Genomic DNA, 23208 nt, shown 5'->3' with positions numbered 1-23208 from the left:
GTCTTTATTAAAGTCCTATGGATGCTATATATTATACAAGTGTGATATTTAATTTATTGCATGATGTTGAAAAACATGTCCACATTTCCTGGAATGAAATGAACATATCTTATAGGAAAATTTATATTTGCCTGATTTGCTTATGCAAGGGACTATTTCGCAATCCTTGTGCAAGCTCTTGTGCTTGTCTAACCTCATAAGGATGTTTTAAATCCACCTTTTGGACTCATTGTGGCAGTTCAAGGTTTTACCACCTATGCTTTACATATATATGTATGTATATATATATATATATATATATATATATATATATATATATATATATTGATACAGTATTAAAATATTTTTATAAAAAATATCTCTACATGTTTAAAGATTTTTTTTCTTTTTTTATGCTGGCTCAATGATGAATTATGTGATGATAATATTACTTTTGTTTGTGTTGATGTAGTGAGTTTATTCTCCACTATACCAAATAGTTATGGATTTAAGCATGTTTACTAAAGCATTTATAGTACACAAAAAATTCCTATCTGCACACGATATTAGCATTTTAATGCATTAAATGGAGATTGTATAATTAAATAACTTTACTTTGAGGGGAAATTCTTCAAGCAGATTAAAAGTATAGCAATTTCAACATTAAAAAAATAACATTTTGAGTTATAAAAAAATTAGATTTTTTTATATTCATAGGTTCATAGGGAGGTACTAGGCTATCGGCCCAAGGGCCTACGTAAGCCTAGCCAGCAAAGTTCCATAGCTTACGCCACCCAAGACAGTTATTTTCCTGTGCCACTGTTGAGCAGAGACACAGAAGTGATCCCCGGGGTGTATTTCCTATTTCCCATCCACTCATCAAGATTTTTCTTGAAGAGTGCTAATGAAGAACTTTGCTTGACATAGATGGGTAGCTTGTTCCAGAGTATAGGAAGTCTCTGGGGCAGGAATCTATCCCTCCAGCGTGTCCTGTTTAGTGTGGTGACAAGGTTTAGGTCCCTAGAGCGTGTAGCTCAGAGGGAGTGGGATTTCTTTAGGTGTAGCATGTCCAACAGCTCTGGGTTTGACATAGCTTTATATGTTAGGCAGAGATCACCTCGGAGTAGGCGATATGCTATGGAGTAAAGCTGGAGTTTTTTGAGGTGGTCACTGTAGGGCTTTTGTTTGAGGCCAGTAATCCTCTTTGTGAGGTACTTCTGAGGCCTTTCCAGCTGCTGTAGATGTCTTGTGAGGTACATTCCAAAAGGGGCATTGTACTCTATAATGGGTCTAATGAGTGACGAGTAGAGGGGAACAATGACTTCTTTTTTCCTGGATGAGAATCCTTTTATGATGAGGTGTGCCACATAGAAGGACTTCCTGACTACTGTGGCGATGTGACTATCAAAGGAGAGATTACTGTCCACCTGGGTCCCAAGGTCTCTTATCATGCATTCGGTGTTACGTAGATTGCTGCCTATGTAGTAGTTCATGGGTACAGAGTTTTTACCAAAAAGGATGACACTGCACTTTTTGGCATTGAGCTTGAGGCCATGGCTCTGACACCAGGCATCTGTCTCAGTGAGGCCCTTCTATAGGATGTCCACATCATTTGGGGTCTTGACTATGGCTCCTAGTTTGCAGTCATCTGCGAACTTCATTAGCCAGAGGCCATTTGTGTTAGCCTGCACTTCAGAGAAGTAGATAACAAACAGGAGAGGTCCCAGGATGGAATCCTGTGGTACTCCACTTGTCACTGCTTTGAGGTCAGATTTGGAGTCTGCAACTTTTACAGTGTGGGTTCTGTCAGTGAGCCAGTTGGCAACCCATCTTGTGATCTAGGGATTTATACCTAGTTTAGTGAGTTTAGCTATAATTCCAGAATGGGGGATGGTGTTGAAAGCCTTGGCGAGGTCAAGATAGGCTATGTGAACCACCTTACCCTCATCTACGGCTTTGGTGACTGCCTTAAAGAAGTCAATCAGGTTCAGGAGGCATGATCTGCCTTTCACAAACCTGAACTGGGTGGGATCCAGAGTTTGGAGGTTACCAATGTCTTTGTTTATGAGTTCCATGATGATACGTTCCATGTCCTTGAAGACCAGGCTCAGCAGGCTAATAGGTGGATAGTTCCTGGGATCAGTGGTGGCTCCCCTTTTGTGGAGTGGGATAACTGTTACTGTGCGCCATTCAGTGGGCACAAAGCCTGATGTGAAGCTATTATTGAACATGGTGCTTAAGTGGGGAGTCAGTTCGTTCTGAAGTTCGTGTAAAACGCAGCCTGGGATGTTGTCCGGTCCCATGGATGCTGTGTTTTTGGCTTTAGAGAGTGCAGCTTTTACCTGCATAGTTGTGATTACAGGGGCTCTGCATTCTTCCTGTATAGATATGGGCCCTTTATATCTTTATTTGCATATAGGTTCATATGTTCATAGGTTCATACTAGGCTATCTGCCCTAGGGCATTTATAAGCCTAGCCAGAGTGTGTTTGGCTTTCGCCACCCATTTTAAATTAATTTTGCTATGCCCTTTTTCGAGGTTAGTATACTGTGCCTCTGTCTAATAGTGACACAGAAGTGATACCCGGGGTAAACCTACTATCTCCCATCCACTCATCAAGATTCCTCTTGAAGAGAGTCAATGAGGGACTCTGCCTAACCTGGACTGGGATTTTATTCCAGAGTGAAGGGAGCCTCTGGGTTATGAATCTGTCCCTCCAGCATGTCCTATTTATTTCAGTGCTGAGGTTCAAGTCTCTCGAGCGTAGCTCGATGGGATTTGGATTTTCTGAGGTGCAGCATGTCCATTAATTCCGGGTTGGACATGGCTTTATACGTCAGGCACAGATCACCTCTGAGCAGGCGGTATGCCACTGAGTAGAGCTGGAGTTTCTTTAACCGGGCAGCATATGGCATCTGTTTGAGCCCTTTGATCCTCTTGGTGAGGTACTTTTGGGGTCTTTCCAGTTGCTACAGGTGTCTGGTAAGGTACATCCCAAAAAGGGCATTGTACTCAATTATGGGCCTGATGAGGGATGAGTAAAGAAGCACGATGACCTCCCCTGATCTAGATGTGAATCCCTTCATGATTAGGTGGGCTATATAAAATGTTTTTCTAACCAGTTTGGCCACGTGGTTGTCAAATGAGAGATTGCTATCAACTTGGGTCCCCAGGTCCCTAATTACTTCTTCTGTACTTAATGGATTACCACCTATGTGGTAATTTGTGGGCACTTTGTTTTTGCCAAAGGGGATGACTATACACTTTTTGGCGTTTAGCTTGAGGCCATGGCTCTGGCACCAGTTGTCTGTTTCTATGAGGCCCTTTTGGAGGATGCTTGTGTCGGCTGGAGAGTCGATTATGGCACCCATTTTGCAGTCATCTGCGAACTTGGTCAGCCACAGTCCTTCCGTGTTGGCCTGTACCTCCAAGAAATATATACCGAACAAGAGAGGTCCCAGGACTGAGCCTTGTGGGACGCCACTTGTAACTGATTTGGAGTCTGACATGGCTCCAGCAATTCTAACCATGTGGGTTCTGTCCTTGAGCCAGTTTGCAACCCATCTAGTGACATAGGGGTTTATATTTAAGCTGGTGAGCTTATCAATAATGCCCGAGTGGGGTATTGTATTGAAGGCTTTTGCGAGGTCCAGGTAGGCTGTGTGGACCACCTTCCCCTCGTCATTGGCCTTGGTGACTGTTTTTCAAAGAAATCAACCAGGTTTAAGAGGCAGGATCTGCCCTTAACAAAGCCGAACTGGTTAGGATCCAGTGTCTGTAGGTCCCCAATATCTTTATTTATGAGGTCCATGATGATCCTTTCCATAGCTTTGCAGACCAAGCTAGTCAGGCTTATGGGGCGATAGTTTCCAGGATCCGTTGAGGCACCACCTTTGTGGAGAGGGACCACTGTTGCTGTATGCCACTCTTTGGGTACATATCCTATAGTAAGGCTGAGATTGAACAGTAGTTTTATGTTTGGGTTTAGCTCTTCTTGGAGTTCATGTAGGACACAGCCCGGGACACCGTCTGGTCCCATTGATGCTGTGTTTTTTGCTTTGGAGAGGGCAGCTCTTACCTGAGCATCTGAGATGTCAGGGGGGCAGCACTCTGCTGGGTTAGATATTTGCCCTTTTGGTGGGGGGGGGGAGTTTGCGCTGAACCTGTCAGCTAGGATGTTGGCAATTTCTGTGGGTTCGGTGTATTTTTTGTCATTTTGGACTAATTCTGAGCATATCTGGGAATTCCCACCCAGGTTCCTAACATAACTAAAGAAAACCTTGTGATTATCCTTAGTGTCCTGTGCAATTTTTCTCTCGAAGCTGGCCTTAGATGATTTTATGAGTGCCCGTAGTTTTTTGCTAATACTGATCAGAGATGCCTTCCCTTTTTGGGATTTTGGTCTATCATGTAGTAGCTTCCTCCTTCTATTGTATAGTTTGTTTATGGCTGAGGTCCACCAGACAGGACGTCTGACTTTGGAGGATTGAGTCTTGGTTTTATTTGGGATTGCATGATCCATACATTCCTGAAGGTGTTCATAAAATGCGTTTATAAAGGATTCTGTGGTCTGAGCCATATTTTCCACAGGCCCGGGGGCTTTGAAGGATTCCACCTCGGTTTTGAGGAGTGTGAAATTTGCTTTAGAGAAGTTTTTCACTGTGGTTTTTCAGGGCAGGGGGTGGAGTCGGGATGTGAATATCCAGTGAGATTAGTTTATGGTCTGATCTTACCAGTGAGGGATAGACTTCTGGACTGGAGCATAGAGTCCCCATGTTGGTGATGATCAGGTCCAGTATGTTTTCCCCTCTTGTGGGAGTGGTAACAAGTTGTTCCATAGCATTTGAGTTTATAAATTCTAGGAACCTTTGGGCTAGGGTGTTGGAGCTAGAGTAATGCTCCCAGTCTATGTTTGGGTAGTTTAAGTCGCCCAATATAATGGTGTTTGGAGAGACCTTCATATTTTCCAGTGTTCTCAGGAAGGCCGAGTGGGGTTCCTGGGTTTTGGAGGGTGGTCTGTAGCAGGCTATAAACTGGAAGGCAGTTTTACCCACTGTTAGATGCACATGGATAGTCTCTGATGCTTTGTGCTGTGCCACCAACCTGGAGGTGTGGGTATCTTTGACGAATATTGATACTCCCCCTCCTTTTGTGGTTCGGTCCAAGTTTTGGGGCCGAAAAGCATGGTATGAGGTATAATCTGGTAGTGCTGGGGTGCTCTCGGGAGCCTTGAACCAGGTTTCTTTTACTGCACAGATATCGATGTTCTCCATGCTAAGGAGAGTTTTGAGTGCATGCATCTTGAGGTTTAGACTTCTGGCGTTGAGTAGCATTACTCTTAGTTTCTTATCTCTTGTGATACCTATGGAGGTGGGTTTGTCTTTTGAGCCTTGCCTAAAAAAGGCACTATTGGGGTAGCAAGAGCCTTTGCCAATATCCGAAAGCCCAGGGGTGACAGGTGCAAGCCGTCCCTAGCGAAGTATCGTGGCTTGTCAAGCATGTCATCCCAGGCTGACAGGCATTGGATCCCCTTTGAATGACACCAATACTTAAGCCAATTGTTGAAATTGATCATCTTGTCTTCATATTGTGGCATCATTCTTGGTGAGGGTAAGATGCTACTCATGGTCAGGGTCATACCGGCCTGGGCTACATGCTCAGAGAGCTCGTCTATGTCTCTTTTCATGTAGTCCAGGGAGGTATGTCTCAGGTCATTCACACCAGCATGGACAATGACTGAGTCATATTTGTACTTGCCTTGGAGTGACCTGAGTGCTTGTGTTATGTGGCGGATCCTAGCGCCCGACAGGGAGCTCACCGTGACCTTCTCCTTGTTCAGCCTGGTGAGCGGGACGTCAGTGTGCCTGACGATAGAGTCACCTATTGCAAGTGTATCAGGTGTGTTGTTTAGCCTTAAGGGCTGTGACTGTTCGGCACACTGGCTTTGTGAGCTATGTGTTGCATGTGTTTTGTTTTGGGGTAGCGGTTGCTTGGGTGTCTGCTTTGGAGGTCTCTGCTGCTTAGGCAGATTTTTATTTAGAGCCTCCGAGTATGTTTTTGTGTGTTTATGTGTTTGGTTTGCTGTGGTGGTAGGTCTATGTGAGACTGGAATTGTAGTGAGTATGGTTTCCTTCTCCTCCTGACTGGTTTTGCCAGTACTGAGTTGAGAGAGCTTAGCCTCCAGTATGGCTATATGGTTGCATCTCTCACATGTGTTGGAATTTGTTGGGAGGAGGAGAGGGTTGTCTGTGTACATGAGGCAGTTGTAACATTGCCTCAAGATTCCCAGATTCACCAGCTGGACCGGAGAGGAGAATGACAACTGACCTTTGGACATGCTAGAATAGTATTGGGAATTCCATTATAATTGAAAAAGAAGGGCCAATGGGGAACAAGGTACTCAAGGGGAGTTTGTGAGGGTGCAGTGCTTTTAATTTTTTAGTGCTGACTTATATAATTGCTTTAGTGAGCAAGTGCCATGTATCTTAAATGCAATGTGTTACAGGTAACTTAAATGCAAAAACGACAAACAGTAACTTTCTTTCAAGTGAAACAAGGAAATAAGTACAGTAAGCAATGCAGATATCACTAGGGATCCACAGAAGCACTGAAAAGCCGCGTTTTAGGTGGAATTAGCATTTCAGGGAAATAACAAGCAAACAAACAACAAGCATACAAACAAAGCTAGATTCAGCAGGCCTGAATCTAGTCTATGCTACAGCAAACAAGATGTACCAATTTCAGTAAGAAACAGTTCAAATATGCAGGCACTATAAGCCTTTAACCAGAAATTCCCAGCTCAGAAGGGCAGAGTCCAGCCTCTCCTCCCACAAGAGTGCAGACCACGAACCTTCTTAATGTAAAATAACTGGCCTGAAGCCCAAGTGCTTAAACCAGAACTAATACACTTTTAGAATAACAGACACTGAGCCCTCAATCAGCAGTTTCCAACTTAGAAGGATGTAAGCTACCTGTTCTGCCACTACAGTGCAGACCACAAACCTTCTTAATGTAAACAACTGGTCTGAAGCCCAAGTGCTTAAACCAGAATTAATATACTTTTAGAATAACAGACACTGAGCCCTCGATCAGCAGTTCCCAAGTTAGAAGGATGTAAGCTACCTGTCCTGCCACCACAGTGCAGGCCACAAACCTTCCTAATGTAAAACAACTGGTCTGAAGCCCAAGTGCTTAATCCAAAAGACTTAGAATGATAGCTACACTTTAATCAAGTTACTACCAAGCAGTAATAAATACAATTGAATACTTTAAAGAATGCCTGGATTAGTGCTCAAGTTATACAAACAAAGCTAGATTCAGCAGGCCTGGATCTAGTCTATGCTACAGCAAACAAGATGTACCAATTTCAGTAAGAAGCAGTTTAAATATACAGGCACTATAAGCCTTTAACCAGAAATTCCCAGCTCAGAAGGGCAGAGTCCAGCCTCTCCTCCCACAAGAGTGCAGACCACGAACCCTTTTAATGTAAAATAACTGGCCTGAAGCCCAAGTGCTTATACCAGAATTAATACACTTTTAGAATAACAGACACTGAGCCCTCAATCAGCAGTTTCCAACTTAGAAGGATGTAAGCTACCTGTTCTGCTACTACAGTGCAGACCACAAACCTTCTTAATGTAAAACAACTGATCTGAAGCCCAAGTGCTTAAACTAAAAGGCTTAGAATGAGTTACACCAAGCAGTAATAAATACAACTGAGTACTTTTAAGATGACGCAAAAGCAAAATAAAGTAGGAAGAAACACAAATACAGTAAAAGCAGATACATTTTTTTTTGTTTTGAGTGAGCAAATGAGATGGGCCCAGGATTTACAGGACAGAAACAAGTGCAAATGCAGGCCTTCAAATCAGAAAGTTGAGAGAGATGGAAGACCGCCCAAATGGCCAATAACTACAAATTCTGGGCCAGAACCACTCCTTATGTGGTAGACAGGTTACCTAGTGCTTACCACTCCCACTGATAAGCTAGAAGGCTTCCCTCCAACACAGAAGGGCTTGGGGGGCTCAGAAGCTTACAAATAGTCCTGGATACAGCAAATCTGTATCTGGAACACTAATTACAGGAAAGGTAGGAAACAGGCTTACAATTTTTTTTTTTTTTCAGAAAAGTAGCAAAAAAGTAGTAAAAACAATTCACATGCAGTGCAAGCTGGCACACTTGAGTATGTAGCAATATTAGTCCACACACAGTTTGAAAAAATGTAATTAAATTAAAAAGGACTAAAAGCAAGTGCAGAAAGGGTTTATTAGGTAGAATGTGGTAAAGAGATGGGACTGGGGATTGTCCTAGATCAAATCTACAGTGGGGCGGGCACTGCAAAAGCCACCAAATTTAAACTACAACCAAGAACGGGGGTGGGGGGGAGTTTCAAAAGAGATGTGAGGAATCAGAGTGCAAATTATAAAACCAAAAAAATATATACTGATCTCTGTATATTTGCAGAACAGTAAGACAACAGATATCTAAGCAACAATTTAGCTCTATAATACAGAATAATACAGAAAAATATACTCAGCTCTATATATTTGCAGATAGTCTTGTAAGGCTGTCTCTCAACACACAGGTTCCACTTATTTTAAGGTCTTGTTTATTTGAAATAATGCTAATATAGTTATGTTGGTCCCTTATATAAATACTTTGTGAGAAAAATGTTTACTTTTTTGACAAGAAAAAAAAACTATCATTTTAGTTAAATTTTGTGTGCTGGGACAGGATATTGTGTGTGGTTTACTTTCATCAGAGCCACTAATTCCTGCTATTCTCTGTATCAGCTCCTCTCCACTTCATTACCTGCTATCCAGACCTCTTCCCCATTGTACCCACGTTGCAGCAATCTGAGCCTGTGGTTCTTCTGTTTTTCCTTCCTTTTGACTTTGACTTTCGGCTTTTCCTGGTTAGGGGTTGCCACAGCAGAACTCCGGTCCACTCATGATTGGCAGTGGATTTTTACGGTGCCGAGTTGCTAGCCCAAAGCCCAACCTTCAACGAAGGCACGCCCATTCACGCTCGCACCTACCTGCATGTCTTTAACGTGACTCGACCATGGGGAGGACATGCAGACTCCACACAGAAGGTTCTCCAGCCAAGAATTAAATGGGAGAACCTCTTGCTGTGAGGCGACAATGTTAACTGCTGCACCACCGCGGCTTCTAAAGATGCAAAAAGTCTTCAAGGGTTAGTCAAGCTTCTAGCTTGCCCCAGGTCTGGGTGGGTGATTTTGCTGTGGCTGTTATTTGTTGCTCAGACTACCCATCCTATTCCTCCAATCCTCTTTGCACAACCTTCCAAACCACCAAAGAACAAACATCAGACATATCCTCTACAGCTGTAGAGATGCCCTTACTGGGCAAGGGAGAGTGTCTTTTGTCACTGTCTGGGGAAGGAGGAGGTGAAATATTTTCACTTAGCAGGGAAGGGGTTTTGAATGCTGGGACAAGCATGCCTAAAATCCGAACATTATGAAGGAAGAATCTGCTTAGTGAGAAAAACTTCCATTTACCTTTAAAGTCTTCATGGGTACATTTAGGCCGATAAAGCCAAGCCCACTAGCTGTAGGCATGCATGGTTTGGCTTTTTTAATGATCTCATCAGTGCAACATTAGTTTCTCTAGGTAGTTAATTACATCATTAAGGTTAACCAAAATTATTATTCATTTCAGATTAATTACTTCCCTGTTCTTAGCATAATAACAAAAAGATGTACTGACTGACATGATTGGCTTTTTGCCAAAAGTGTTTGCATTTCTGGTCTCCATTTCCTGCATAAGCAATTTTTACAATTTGTAATGTTCTTCAGTTTTTGCTGTATAGAACATTTTTATGTTCATATAGGCAGGCCCACTAGACTATTCCCTTAGTCTGACAATACATGAGCAACTTAAATAAAACCACTAAGCAGTGATAGGATGTTCACTAATACCAGAACATGAAAAAAGTATAAAGTGAAGCATGGTAAAATTTCTTTGCATGGAAAAAGTAGATTTATGGGAAAGTCAGTAAACGTTTTTATATGTTCTACTATTATCTGTAGAAAAAAAATCTTACTTATGGAATAGTTTATTTTAATATATCTTTCAGACTGTGCAGTTGACACTAAGTGCACATGTTGTACAGTAAGAGCGAACAGTATTTTATTAGTGTATAAATTTCCCCAGTTTTAGTTTATAATACTTGTAGTTTCCTTACATGCATTATTATAACTACCCACAAATCTCACACATAAGTAGCACTGTTTCTACATATTATATTATGCTTCAGACCCAGTCAATCGCATCCTGGCGATGGCTTTAAAATGCCAGTATCCATATTATTTCATACCTCAATGCGGATGCTCATTTAACGCATTTGTCGAATACCCATGTGATGATCGTTATACCTTTTATGTTTTTTCTAAAATCTGTCCAGTATTAAAATCCCATTCATTACATTTAAATATGTTTATGTTAATGCTGTTCAGATGGTTGTTTTTTTTCCCTCAGTATTTTGTACTATACAATGTTCATATTTACTAAAATTATAGTAATTGCAAAATTTGCATAAAACTTTTTCCAAAGGTGAATTCTTCCTTTACTTGTCTAATACATATATCAGTACACTTTAGTAAGGATGGCATATTGAACCCAGTCTTAAGACTAAGTTACTGCAACTTGTTAACAACGCAAGATTGTTAGTTCCATAAATAGACTGTACTAACTGTACTATGCTGCAGTCCATCTTGGGATTTATTAGGAATCAAACATACCCTTAAAGCCACTGCCACTTAATCATTTTTAATTTAAACATCTTTCGTTTCAGATTAATAAAACTGTATTTCATATCTCTGTATTTTTTATTGTCATAATTGTTAACCAGGGCCAGCATTAGCATTTTGGGTGCCCCAGCCAAAGTCAGCTTGCCACCTAGACACTTTTGGTCTATGTATCACCTGTTGCTGTTACCTCTCCTATGCAGTCTTTTACTTCATGCTGGAAAGTTTTCGGGGTAGTAGACATAGACTGTACTGTAGTTATCATTTTGTTACATTGTGACAGGCCTCTGCACACACCACATTGGCCCATCTCACAGAGTGGCATTCACAGTGACTGGCATGCAGTTACAAGGATGCTACAGTACTGCCTCACAGCCTCTATTCTTAGAGTGATGGGCTGGTTGTAGGAGAAATGGTGCTCTAGATGAAGGGTTACATGCTGCTCTCCACTGCCTACTGAACACCCAGCACACATCCTGCAGTGCTCCCATTTTCACACAATGCCTTACTCTTCAGCTTTTTCTGTAAACCATAGCTTTCCACATATTCTGAGCTGCATTTAGAGCTTTTTTAACTGGACTTTTTCATACAGTAATGGTCCAAACAGAAATCATGACTAAGGAAAGAAAATCATTGTTACTGTTCAACTTCACTTTTTGTTGCATGCTCTCAACACAAACTGTCCAAAACTGAACAGTCATAACTGTGTAGAAAAATAATTGAATAGAAGTGGTGGTCTGACAACACTGATACCAGAATCATCCACAGTTGCCCTCAAAACACATCTTCTCCCAGTCTTCAAGAAAACAAAAAAGCATATGCTGAGGTTCTAAAGCTTAATTTACCCAAACCAGAATGACTACTTCATATAGCACTATGGATCCCAATGTCACTGACGCTGCGCCCATAAGACAGGCATCTGTCCAACAAAATATTGTACTTGTAGATGACTCCATATTAAGACATAGTGGTGAACCACTGAAAAGGCCGAATAAAGAAAGGATGATGGTTATTTGCTTGTCTGGTTCCAGAGTTCATCAGGTCACACATGAAGTCAAGCCTTTAACAGCAAGTACCAGTATAACTCTGTTATAGTACACATTGGTGTAAATGACTTGAGAAGCACCTCCTTGGACTATATGAAAATAGGCATGACGGAGCTCTTAGACTATGTATACCAGACAAGTATGAGTCTAGCATTCAGCAGTATGCTATCTTTCCCAAGGATGATGCCGCAATACAAGCAAAAAATAATTGACTTCAATAATTGGCTTAGCTTTTGACGTCATTTAAATAGGCTACAATATTTGTTAGCCTGAAAGGATATCATTGACAGGCCATGCTGCTTCATCATGGATGATCTGCACCTGTCCCCTATAGCCTTGTGAATATTGACTATAACATTGTCCACCCCCCCCTTTTTTAAGCAATAAAAACTAAATAAACCTACAAAAATAATGAAAAAAGCATCTAAAAATATACAGGTGCTACTAATCAATGCTAGGAGCTCCTTTCACTGCAAGCACTACAAATACTTGTAATATGTAAATGTCTGAATAGTGACCAAGACGTGGTTTAAATCAGTGGCAAGTACTGCAGCTGTGCAGGGCTATAATGCCTTCCACACATTTAGGCCACCTCCTACACAGGGGAGGGAAAAAGGTGGAGTTGTCTCAATCTTCATCCAGAAGGGCCTCACATCAAGAATGGTAAAGAAGCATGTTGCCCTAGAGCTTCCTCATGTCCAATATACTATCAGTAAAGTCCCTTACCATATTCTAGTTAGCTATGGAATGCCCTCTATGACACAGGAATGTCATTGCTCTTACTTATATGATCTGGGGTCACTCAGAATCAAACCCAAAACCATCTTACTGGGTAACTTCAACTGTCTAGCTATAGCCTGAGAAATGGATACCACCTATAGCATGTAAGGTGAGAGATTCCTGAATTTTGTTAATCCAGACGTTTGGGGCCACCTTTTCAGAGTATGTACTCCTTAGAGGAAACAACATTCTTGACTTTGTCTTCCATCCATTTTGTAATGCCCTCACTAGTCAGATTCAATCACAAAGCATTTTCTTCAAATTAAAACTAAACCCCAAGATCTTCACTGTCTCTGAAAACTTTTAGAAATTTCTCCAAGGCAAACATCCTACTTCTAAGTGATACCGTTGTAAATTTCAAAACACCCCAGAGCCCAAAAATCCTGCTGCTTATGCAGAAATTTACACCACTAACTTATATCAGCAACATCTGCATAGAAGAAGCTGTACTAAGCAGAAACAAGTGCAGTGCAAACCTTAAAAATAAACATGCCTGATGGAATCGCAGTATAGATAAGATTTATAAAAAAAGGAAAACTGTCATCAAAAATAAGTATAACACACAGCATGTTAAAAATCACATCAATAAATTAAAATAAGCAACTCAGGAGTCTAATTAAAAACACCAAGATCAAATCTGAGGCAAACATAACCACCTAGGTCAAGAACAACCACAAGACCTAATAATTTATGTCTGTAATCTAGAAAGCACTACACAGCAATGCACTGAGCTGACTATAAACAGCACCACCTATATTGACATTGAAAATATAGCAAACCTGCCGGACAATAAATTCATCATCAACTTCAGCCGCTGTCATGCTCGAATATCTGACAAGAAAAATCGAAAATATTACATCCTCACCTATCACACAGGACCAAGTTTTGGAAGCTCTGTCAAAGTTCAAAAATACTACATCTCTGGGTCATGGCAGTATCCCTGCATGTATCCTGAATAGCATGAATCACAACTTATCCAGGCCCCTAACGACACTGTTCAACCTCACCCTCCAAACAGGCTTCATACCAAGCAAATACATGACATCAACAGGCATACTGCTGCACAAGAGAGATCCCTCTGCCAGCTTGGATAATCCATAAGTTTAACTGGGCTCATATGTAAAGCTATGGAAAGACCTAGAATGGAATCAATCAATAAGAGCATAGGAACCCTCCAATCACTGGACACATCCCAGTTTACTTTCTTCAAAAGCAGGTTATGCTTACTTAACCTAGTGGACTTCTTTTATAAAAAATCACCAAAGCAATAGACAAAGGCAAGAGGGTACGCACTGTCATCCTAGATCCAGCCAAAGCAAAGCTTTTGACAAAATATCCCCACTCAGGCATTTTAGAAAAACCTACTAAATTAGGAATAAACCCCCTATGTCACCCACTGGATTACCACGAAGTCAAGATAGAAGAAGTTCCTTTCTCAATCTGAATCTCTAGTGGAATCCACCAGGGCTCAGTGCTGGGATCACTACTGTTTGGAAGCTATGTCTGAAAAGCAGACCAGTTTTGCAGAAGACTGCAAGCTGCGAGCAGCCATTGAATCCCTAAAAGACTCAGCCATCCTGAAGGATGGCTTACCCTAAACACATAACTGGTGCAAGAGTCATGGATTAAAGCTAAATGCCAAAAAGTGCATTGCTGTATTCTCTGGGAAACTGACTTTTCTGAGAAACATTCATATGCACAATACACTCCTACGAGTTGATCCAGTAGAGATTTGGAGAGATATCTGCAGAGTGACCAAGCATTCGACCAATCTGTGTATTATTGTAAGTCCTTTAATATTGTTCAATTTACAATCTAGCATGGTCTCATTGTACTCAGTCCTCATCAGGCCCATCACTTAGTATAATGTCCCCTCTGATATGTATCTGTACAGACATATACAGCAATTAGAATGCCCACCCAGATTCCCCCAAAAATAATATGGGGGGTAAACGACATGGCTTACAAAGGCTGCCTCAAAGTCCTATCACTACACTCAGTCTCTTATAGGCTACTAACAAATGATGTGTGCCTGGCATATAAGGCATGCTCTGACCCAGTACTAATGCACTTACTGCACATCCACCAGTCAAATGGTATTTGAAATACTTGATTTTGAGACCTCAGCCTCTTCTGTAACATAAACACAATGGTTTGGAGGGAAGGTATGTATTTCAGAGAATATCATTACTCTGGAACAGACTTCCCATTCACATTGAACAAAGCTGATCCCTGTCCCAATTCAAACACAGCTTAGATTAATGGATAAGAATAAGGAAATTTAACCCAAGGAATGTCCCTGTGCTATTAAAGGACAGAGGCAGTGCCAAAATGCCCCATCCTTCAACATGGTCGCCTTTTAATATTGGCATGACCCCAGAAACATTAATTTTAAAATGAAAAGTATAGGAATAAAAAAATAATGGCAAGTGTCGTTTGAACCCCTAATGGCATAACATAACTAGGCTTAAAACGTCCCTTCTCTGGGCCTAGAATTCACTTACGAATCTATAAAAAAAGGCAGTCCTATTGTGAAATACTCTAATGTTAGATTGGAATGAAAGTGAAGGCACTGTCATATATTTCAAGTGACTGCTGTCACACATATACAAAGCATGCCTCATTACCCCTATCCCCAAAAGGCAGCCAGCTTCATTGTTCTGTTCAGATAGCAGCTTGTGAAAAAATTGAAGGAAGAAATAGAGCATAGTAACATATTTCAACATGTTGCTCTCAGATATATATGTGTGTGTGTGTTTGTGGGAGTGTGTGTGTGTGTGTGTGTGTGTGTGTGTGTGTGTGTGTGTGTGTGTGTGTGTGTTGAACACTTGATCGAGTAGGCAGTACGCTGTCTCACAGTAGATTGATCAAAGTCACAAATATCGACAACATCTGTACATGCAAAACAAAAGAATACAGACTGTTATGGCTAAAGCAAAACTTGTTTAATAGAACAGTAAAGAACAGTAAGCGCTTTCACAATCAACCAGATCGCTTCCTCAGACTAAAATACACCAACTGTCACTTAAAATTTAAATTTTGGGGCATCAACCAGAAAGTAGAATCAATTAACAAATTATGTAAAGGCAGTTTATCCATTACAAAATACATCTCATTAAAAAATGCAAGGATGCATAACATATAAGCAATATATTCTTCTTCTTTCAGCTACTCCCATTAGGGGTCACTACAGCGGATCATCTGTTTCCATTTCTTCCTGCCCTCTGCATCTTGCTCTGTCACATCAACCACCTGCATGTCCTCTCTCACCATATCCATATACCTTATCTTAGGCCTTCCTCTTTTTGTGTTACCTGGCAGCTTCATCCTTAGCTTCTTTTTCCCAATATACTCTACATCCTCCCTCAGCACATGTCCAAACCAATGTAATCTTTCCTCTCTGGCTTTGTCTCCAAATCTTTCAACCTGGGCTGACCCTCTAATATATTCCTAATTCTGTCCACCCTCGTCACACCCAGTGCAAATCTTAACATCTTTAACTCTGCCACGTCCAGCTCTGACTCCTGCCTTTTTGTCAGTGCCACTGTCTCCAACCCATATAACATAGCTGGTTTTACTACCCTCTTTTAGATTTTCTCTTTCACTCTTACTGGTACTCATTTGTCACAAATCATTCCTGACACTCTTCTCCACCCACTCCATCCTGCCTGTACTCTCTTCTTCACCTCTCTTCCACACTCACCATTACTCTGAACTGTTAATCCCAAGTAATTAAACTCAACCACCTTTGCCACCTCTACTCCCTGCATCCTCACCATTCCTCTATCCTCCCTCTCATTCACACACATATATTCTGTCTTAGTCCTGCTGACCTTCATTCCTCTTCTCTCTAGAGCATATATCCACCTCTCCAGGGTCTCCTCCACCTATTCCCTACTCTCACTGCAGATCACAATGTCATCTTCAAACATCATAGTCCATGGGGACTCCTGTCTGATCTCGTCTGTCAACCTGTCCATCACCATTGAAAATAAGAAAGGGCTCAGAGCTGATCTTTGATGTAATCCCACCTCTACCATAAAAGCATCCATCACTCCCACCGTAGACCTCACCGCTGTCAGACTACCCTCTGCTTTTTGAACTTTCCCTTATGGGAAGTGCATCTTTCAATGTGAAGAGTATCAACGAAGTCACTGCTGTCCCTCTCAGAGCCATAGAAAAAAGGGGTTTAGCAGTAGACCCAGTACTGACCACGTTGATCGTTACATTATCCAGTGTTGTTTTATCTTTACTTCTAACTACCGGCTGCTGTTCAGTCAAAAGGGAAAACAAATTCTGTACAGATGCCATGTTAGAGGTTGTAGCCACGCCCCCATCAACTGTTGTACTTGCTATTGGTTGCTGGCTGCTGTCCATTGCTTCAGGGGATCGAACAATTGGTTCCTTTGCTATAGTGGTGTGTGGTTTAGGCCAGGAAAAGATGGCCCCTCATTGAAAGTCATTCATGTCCCTTTGGAGCTTCTTTAATTTAGTGCCTTGCAATCTTTTTTCTTAATTCAATACACTTTCATACAAATTATCCAGGTTATCACCGATAGTCTCTGTAGGGAAGTTAGAATGGAAATCTTTCTGCAAACTCCACAACTCATCAGCAAGCTCCCTTTCTTCGGACAGGAAGAAGTCTATTAGTAGATGCATGCAATCATAGCTAAGCTGTAAGTTTAGCTGCTGCCATTTCTTTAGAAGATCAGGGAAAGTATTCCCAAAAGTAGGCATTGTTAAGACTCTTAAGCCCCCTGGAACTATCTTATATCTCAATGAGGCTTCTAAGTAAAACCTCTGCCACTGGACTCTTTTAAATTTATAGAGCTTATTCTCAAAAGCTCTAAACTTCTCAAAAAACGTGCCTGTATTCCTTGATCAACTTGCACCACATCACTTTCAGAAAAAGTGGATTTCTCTACCAAAAGATTACCTTCAATGTTCAGCATGCGGCTATAGTGCTCAAATTGCTGCCGCAGGGCCATATTTCCATTAGTATCATAGCTTAGTTCAACTTCATGTCCTTCAGCCATGTCCCGGACCTAATGTCCACACAAACAAAAGTAAATCCTAAAGAAATAGATGCAGATATCGGGTGTACACTCGGTATTCACCTCAGAGCTAAGTAAAACAAAAGAATATGAACTGTCACGGCTGAAGCAAAACTTGTTTAACAACACAGTAAAAAACAGTAAGCGATTTCATGATCAACCAGATCGCTTCCTCAGACTAAAGTATACCAATTGTCGCTTAAAATTTAAACTTTGGAGCACCAACCAGAAAGTAGAATCAATTAAATTAGGTAAAGACAGTTTATCCATTACAAAATGCATCTCATTAAAAAATGCAGGGATGCATAACATATAAGCAATATACCAGTGCTTAAAACATTATACAGAAAATATATCAATAATTCAGACTGTCAGTTTATATCTATATAAAAATCTAGTTGTTCATTAAGCACTTCTAATGTTTGGCTTTCAAAAAGGGTTTAAGGGACACCATTTCATTGAGTCCTGGATATTTATCTGCATTAAGCTGCATGATCCATCTTTGTTCTATCTCCAAAGTCCTATTCTTCAGGTCCCCCCCGATGTTCTCAGCCACGTTTTCCAGTACCAGGAATTTAAAAACACAGTGAATGCCTTCAGCGTCAACATGTTTAGCTAAGGCTCTAGTTTCTTTCTTATTAGCTATATCCCTCATGTGTTCTAAGATACGCTCCTTAAGCATTCTGTTGGTTTTACCTACGTAAAAAATCTTTACAGTATTGGCAAAAACTAAGGTATACCACATTCCTTGTCCTGCAGTCCAAATAAAAATCTATTTCTATTCTAAGATTCTGTTGAGGACATTGGAAAATAGACCCTGAGGTTACCAGACTAAATGAAGATTTTATATTAGTGACCCTGAATATAACATCTCTTTTTATGGTGATACCTAACCACTGGGGAATAGAGAATATTAGAAGTCTGCTATCTATGAAGTAGACCTACACGAATGAAAAGATTAACTTGCCATGTAGTCTGATAGAGATTATTTTGGAAAATAATGTTTTTATATTTAAAGAGGACTTCTACTTCCAGAAGGTTGGCGTGGCTATGGGTACTGCCTGTGCCAATAGCTACACCAACCTAGCTCTGGTACAGTGGGAGAATACGTGTCTTTTACATGGGAATGAGTTTTCAGACCACATACTATGGTATGTTTGTTTTGTGGATGATATGTTCCTTTTGTGGGGTGATACACTAGATAAGTTCAAAAGGTTTATTGAATATCTTCACAGCACAACATCTTTTTTAAAGTTTAGCTGTAAACATTCTGAGGAACAGATTGAATTTTTGAACATTCTGGTCAAGAAATCTGACCTAGGGGGAAATAGTAACAGGGTTATATAGGAAACCTAGCAGGAGAAATTCCCTGTTACACAAGAGTAGTATGCACCCCACACATGTCAGTGAAAATGTGATGAAAGAGCAGTTTCTAAGGATGAGCAGACTACACAATAGTGATGCAGGATTGGATGGAGCTATGTCACTATTACGAGATGACTTCTTGAGCAGGGGTTATAATGAATCAGAGACAGATCTATGTATCAAGTAAACCTATGAAGAAAGGAAAGGGAAAGGGAGACCGTATTTCTCTGTGACCCAGTGTATGTGGCCCCAGAACGTGTTACAATAAAAAAAAAGTGGGTTCCCAATACCTTCTGCAAGTGATATCAACTCATTCTGTGAACTTTTTAAGAGAAATTGGAACAGTCTCACAGTTACAAAGGAACTGGAGGGGGTTATCGACCCAATACCACATTTTTCATACACGAATAGAAAATCACTTAAAAGACAATTATGTTATAAAACATGAAGTAGTAAACCTAGGGAACTATCCAATTGAACAGGGACATACCCATGTAGAAATTGCACAGCATGTAGGTATATTTTTTGGGTCTATTTTCCAATGTCCTAAAACATACTTTCAACTGGTTCTAGTGTTTGTTTTCCAATGTCCTAAACAGAATCTTAGAATAGAAGTGTATTTTTATTCAGACTGAAGGACAAGGCATGTGGTATACCTTAGTTTTTGCCAATACTGTAAAGTTTTTTACATAGGTAAAATCAACAGAATGCGTAAGGAGCGGATCTTAGAACACATGAGGGATATAGCTAATAAGAAAGAAACTAGTGCCTTAGCTAAACATGTTGAAGCTGAGGGCATTCACCATGTTTTTAAATTCCTGGTACTGGAAAAGTTGGCTGAGAAGAGGAGATAGAACAAAGATGGATCATACAGCTTAATGCAAATAAATATCCAGGACTCAATGAAATGTGTCCCTTAAACCCTTTTTGAAAGCCAAGCCACTTAAACATTAGAAGTGCTTAATAAACAACTGGATTTTTATATAGATATAAATTGCCAGTATGAATTATTGATATATTTTCTGTATAATGTTTTAAATATTGGTATATTGCTTATATGTTATGCATCCTTGCATTTTTAATGAGATGTATTTTGTAATGGATGAACTGCCTTTACCTAATTTGTTAATTGATTCTATTTTTTGGTTGGTGCTCCAAAGTTTAAATTTTAAGTGACAGTTGGTGTATTTTAGTCCAAGGAAGCAATCTGGTTGATCGTGAAAGCACTTACTATTTTTTTACTGTTCTATTAAACAAGTTTTGCTTCAGCCGTGACAGTTCATATTCGTTTGTTTTACTTAGCTTTGAGGTGAATACCAAGCGTACCCCCTGTTACCTGCATCTCTTTCTTTTGGATTTACTATCTGTACATGCTCTGGGATTACCCTTGAGTGGACTAAATCAACTCATGTGATCTTGCAGGAGGCAAGATAACCTGTAGCCCCCATATCAGGGTGATTGTGCCCCCACACCCCCTGATAATTATGTATACTAACTTCAAGAGCCCACAGTCCCCTGGGAAAGGAAGCATTCCCCTACCTTGGGATTGTTGATCTCAGGAAAGTGAAAAAAAAACAATAATGCTCACAGTAATGTATTACAAATTGTTACTCATAGACAGTACATTGCACATACACAAGCTATAGCGACCTTCTTTGCACACTTCCTGTGGTTTGTGAGATAAGTAGAAGAAATAATGAACACACTGTTTCCAGCACCAACACAAGTTATAATGACCTTCTATGCATACCTTTTAGGTTTGTGAAGAACATTAAAGAAATAATGACCACAACCAACCTCAGCTCTGCACACAAGTCTACAGCAACCTCCTTTGCATACCAGTAAGTCTATAACAAAATCCATTTGCACAGAAGATTAAGGATATGAACTGTTAACTATTTTCTTCCTGTAGTACATGGTTTAAGTTGGTTAGCCTTATTTTGGCTACTGTTTGATTTTGAGCAAGTCACATAAACAATCAGTACTTTGGGATGACTTGGAAATTGAGCCAGACACCTCAATGGTCTCCTGGACTTCATGCCTAGTAACTATGAACTACATACATATTTATAAAGCCTGGAGTTGGAAGTCCCCACACTTCTACAAGTTCTAAGAGTCTGGAAATTTTATGATGCACTTTATATATTATTTTTCAAAAATAATGACTTGTTAACTGCATTTTTACTACTACCCAGAAGAGTTATGTTTCTGCTCAACACTATTGTATTTACCCACAGATAAAAATCAGTGTTTGAAAACACACACACGTGCACACGCGCGCGCATTCACATACACACATACACACAAACACACATACAAACTGTCACTGACAAGCCAAAAGTATCACAAGATGCAAACACACACACACACACACACACACACACACACACACACACACACACACACACACACACACACAGACACACACACACACACACACACACATACACACGCACACATTGATCCTTCACCTCTACAGAAATTGAAGGAGTGCAACTTCACTTTGGAATGTAAAGAAGTAAGTGGATAAAGCTATGCTGGCACAGGGAAGGCATGGATTCTCTGCATGGAAAAAGCTATAGCCAAAAACTGAAATATCACAATGCACTGTGAAATGGCAATGCTATTCACTGCACCAATGCTCCAATGAGCAGTTGCATTTAGCTACTCACTGCACCAATGTTCCAATGAGCAGTTGCTTTTATACATCCCCCCTCCTGCCAAACCACCAAAGGCTTATGTTTCAAATGGCAATTGAAAGAAGTTATGGCCAACTTGTTTCTTTTAAATGCACTACAAACACCTTCCCACACCATATTACACACATGCACAGACACAACAGACACACACACACACACACACACACACACACACACACACACACACACACACACACACACACACACACACACACACACACACAAGCCTAATGTGTATTATACCACATCATTGATTGTTTAACAATGACAAAACAACAGTATAGGTAAGTCACTTTTATTCAATGCATCCAGGAATGCATACGTGTCACCATACCTCTCAACTGGATAGAATTTCACAAAATGCTCAGATTCTTGTTTCATATTTCTAGTTTGTGGTTTTCTGGCAAATATCTGACAAATGAAGTCCCTAAATAAAGACAGCTATTTAAGTTTTTGACTTCATATCCTTCAGAAAATGCACATTAATGAAATACCTAGGAACTGTCTCAGTTTATAAGAGCAATATTTAAAATATGAACTCCAAGCAACTGCCAGCAAAAATCCACACCAAACGTCTCTAAAAAACTGTCTATATATAGAAATACAAAAAAGACACTGATGGCTGTAGACTCCATAAAAGGCCTTTACTAGTGCAAAAACACAAGCGCTTTCACAAATGAGCTTCCTCAGGTGTACATAAAGCACTATTGAAACACACCTTTTATATCAAAAAATAAGTCACATGACACAAAACAGCTGACAAAACCTCTAAATATAAAAATATAAAATATATAAAAAATATATATAAAAACATGTTCAAAAAATGTATCTACATTTAATACATATGAAATACTAAACATATAAAAAACATACAAAAACCAACATATTAGACACTCAAAAAATCATCTTTTCAACGGCCTCTTCTTCAATCTTGGTCTTAAAGGAATACACTCATTAAGACCATGCCCCTCAGTGCTTCTCAATTTGGTGATCCATATAGCTTCTAAATTCTCAGTCCTATTATACATATCACCCTGTCTAGGACTCTCATAGAGTAAACTGATAACTCTGAAACTAAACACATGTGAATCATTTGTACTAGAGACGTGCTTGGCAAGTGCATTAGTTCTACTGCACTTCCTGATGTTATAAACATGTTCCCTGATGCGTTCCCTAAGATGTCTATCTGTCTTGCCAACATAGAATTTGGCACAAACCCTGCAACTAGCAAGGTAAATAACATGTTTACCGTCACACGTAGCAGAGACCCTGAAGATGTAATTCCTGCCTTGATCAGGGTGACAAAATACCAGGCCACTATTTATATAGCTACACCAATTGCATGACCCACATTGAGAAGTACCAGTACATTCACTATCCAACCTAACCTCCTTTGGATAAAAAAGTCTCCTTTTAATAGATTTATCATTCCTGAAACTAATCCTGGGGACATGATCAACTATACCAGCTATAGCACTATCCGTCAATAAGACCTGCCAATGTTTCTTAATGATATC

At 40.2% G+C, this 23208-nt stretch overlaps 1 protein-coding gene across 1 annotated transcript in view; it reads right to left on the bottom strand.

The window, feature by feature from the left end:
• The window catches only part of PAPPA2 (pappalysin 2), a 2663723-nt gene that overhangs the window by 2504856 nt on the left and 135659 nt on the right, over positions 1–23208 (bottom strand). The window lies entirely within an intron of this gene.

This window comes from Protopterus annectens, chromosome 10.part0, assembly GCF_019279795.1.
Source record: "Protopterus annectens isolate FY-2018-M chromosome 10.part0, PAN1.0, whole genome shotgun sequence".
Classification (NCBI taxonomy): domain Eukaryota; kingdom Metazoa; phylum Chordata; order Ceratodontiformes; family Protopteridae; genus Protopterus; species Protopterus annectens.
The sequence above is the reverse complement of the archived record's forward strand: the minus strand, read 5'-3'. Positions and strand labels throughout refer to the sequence as shown.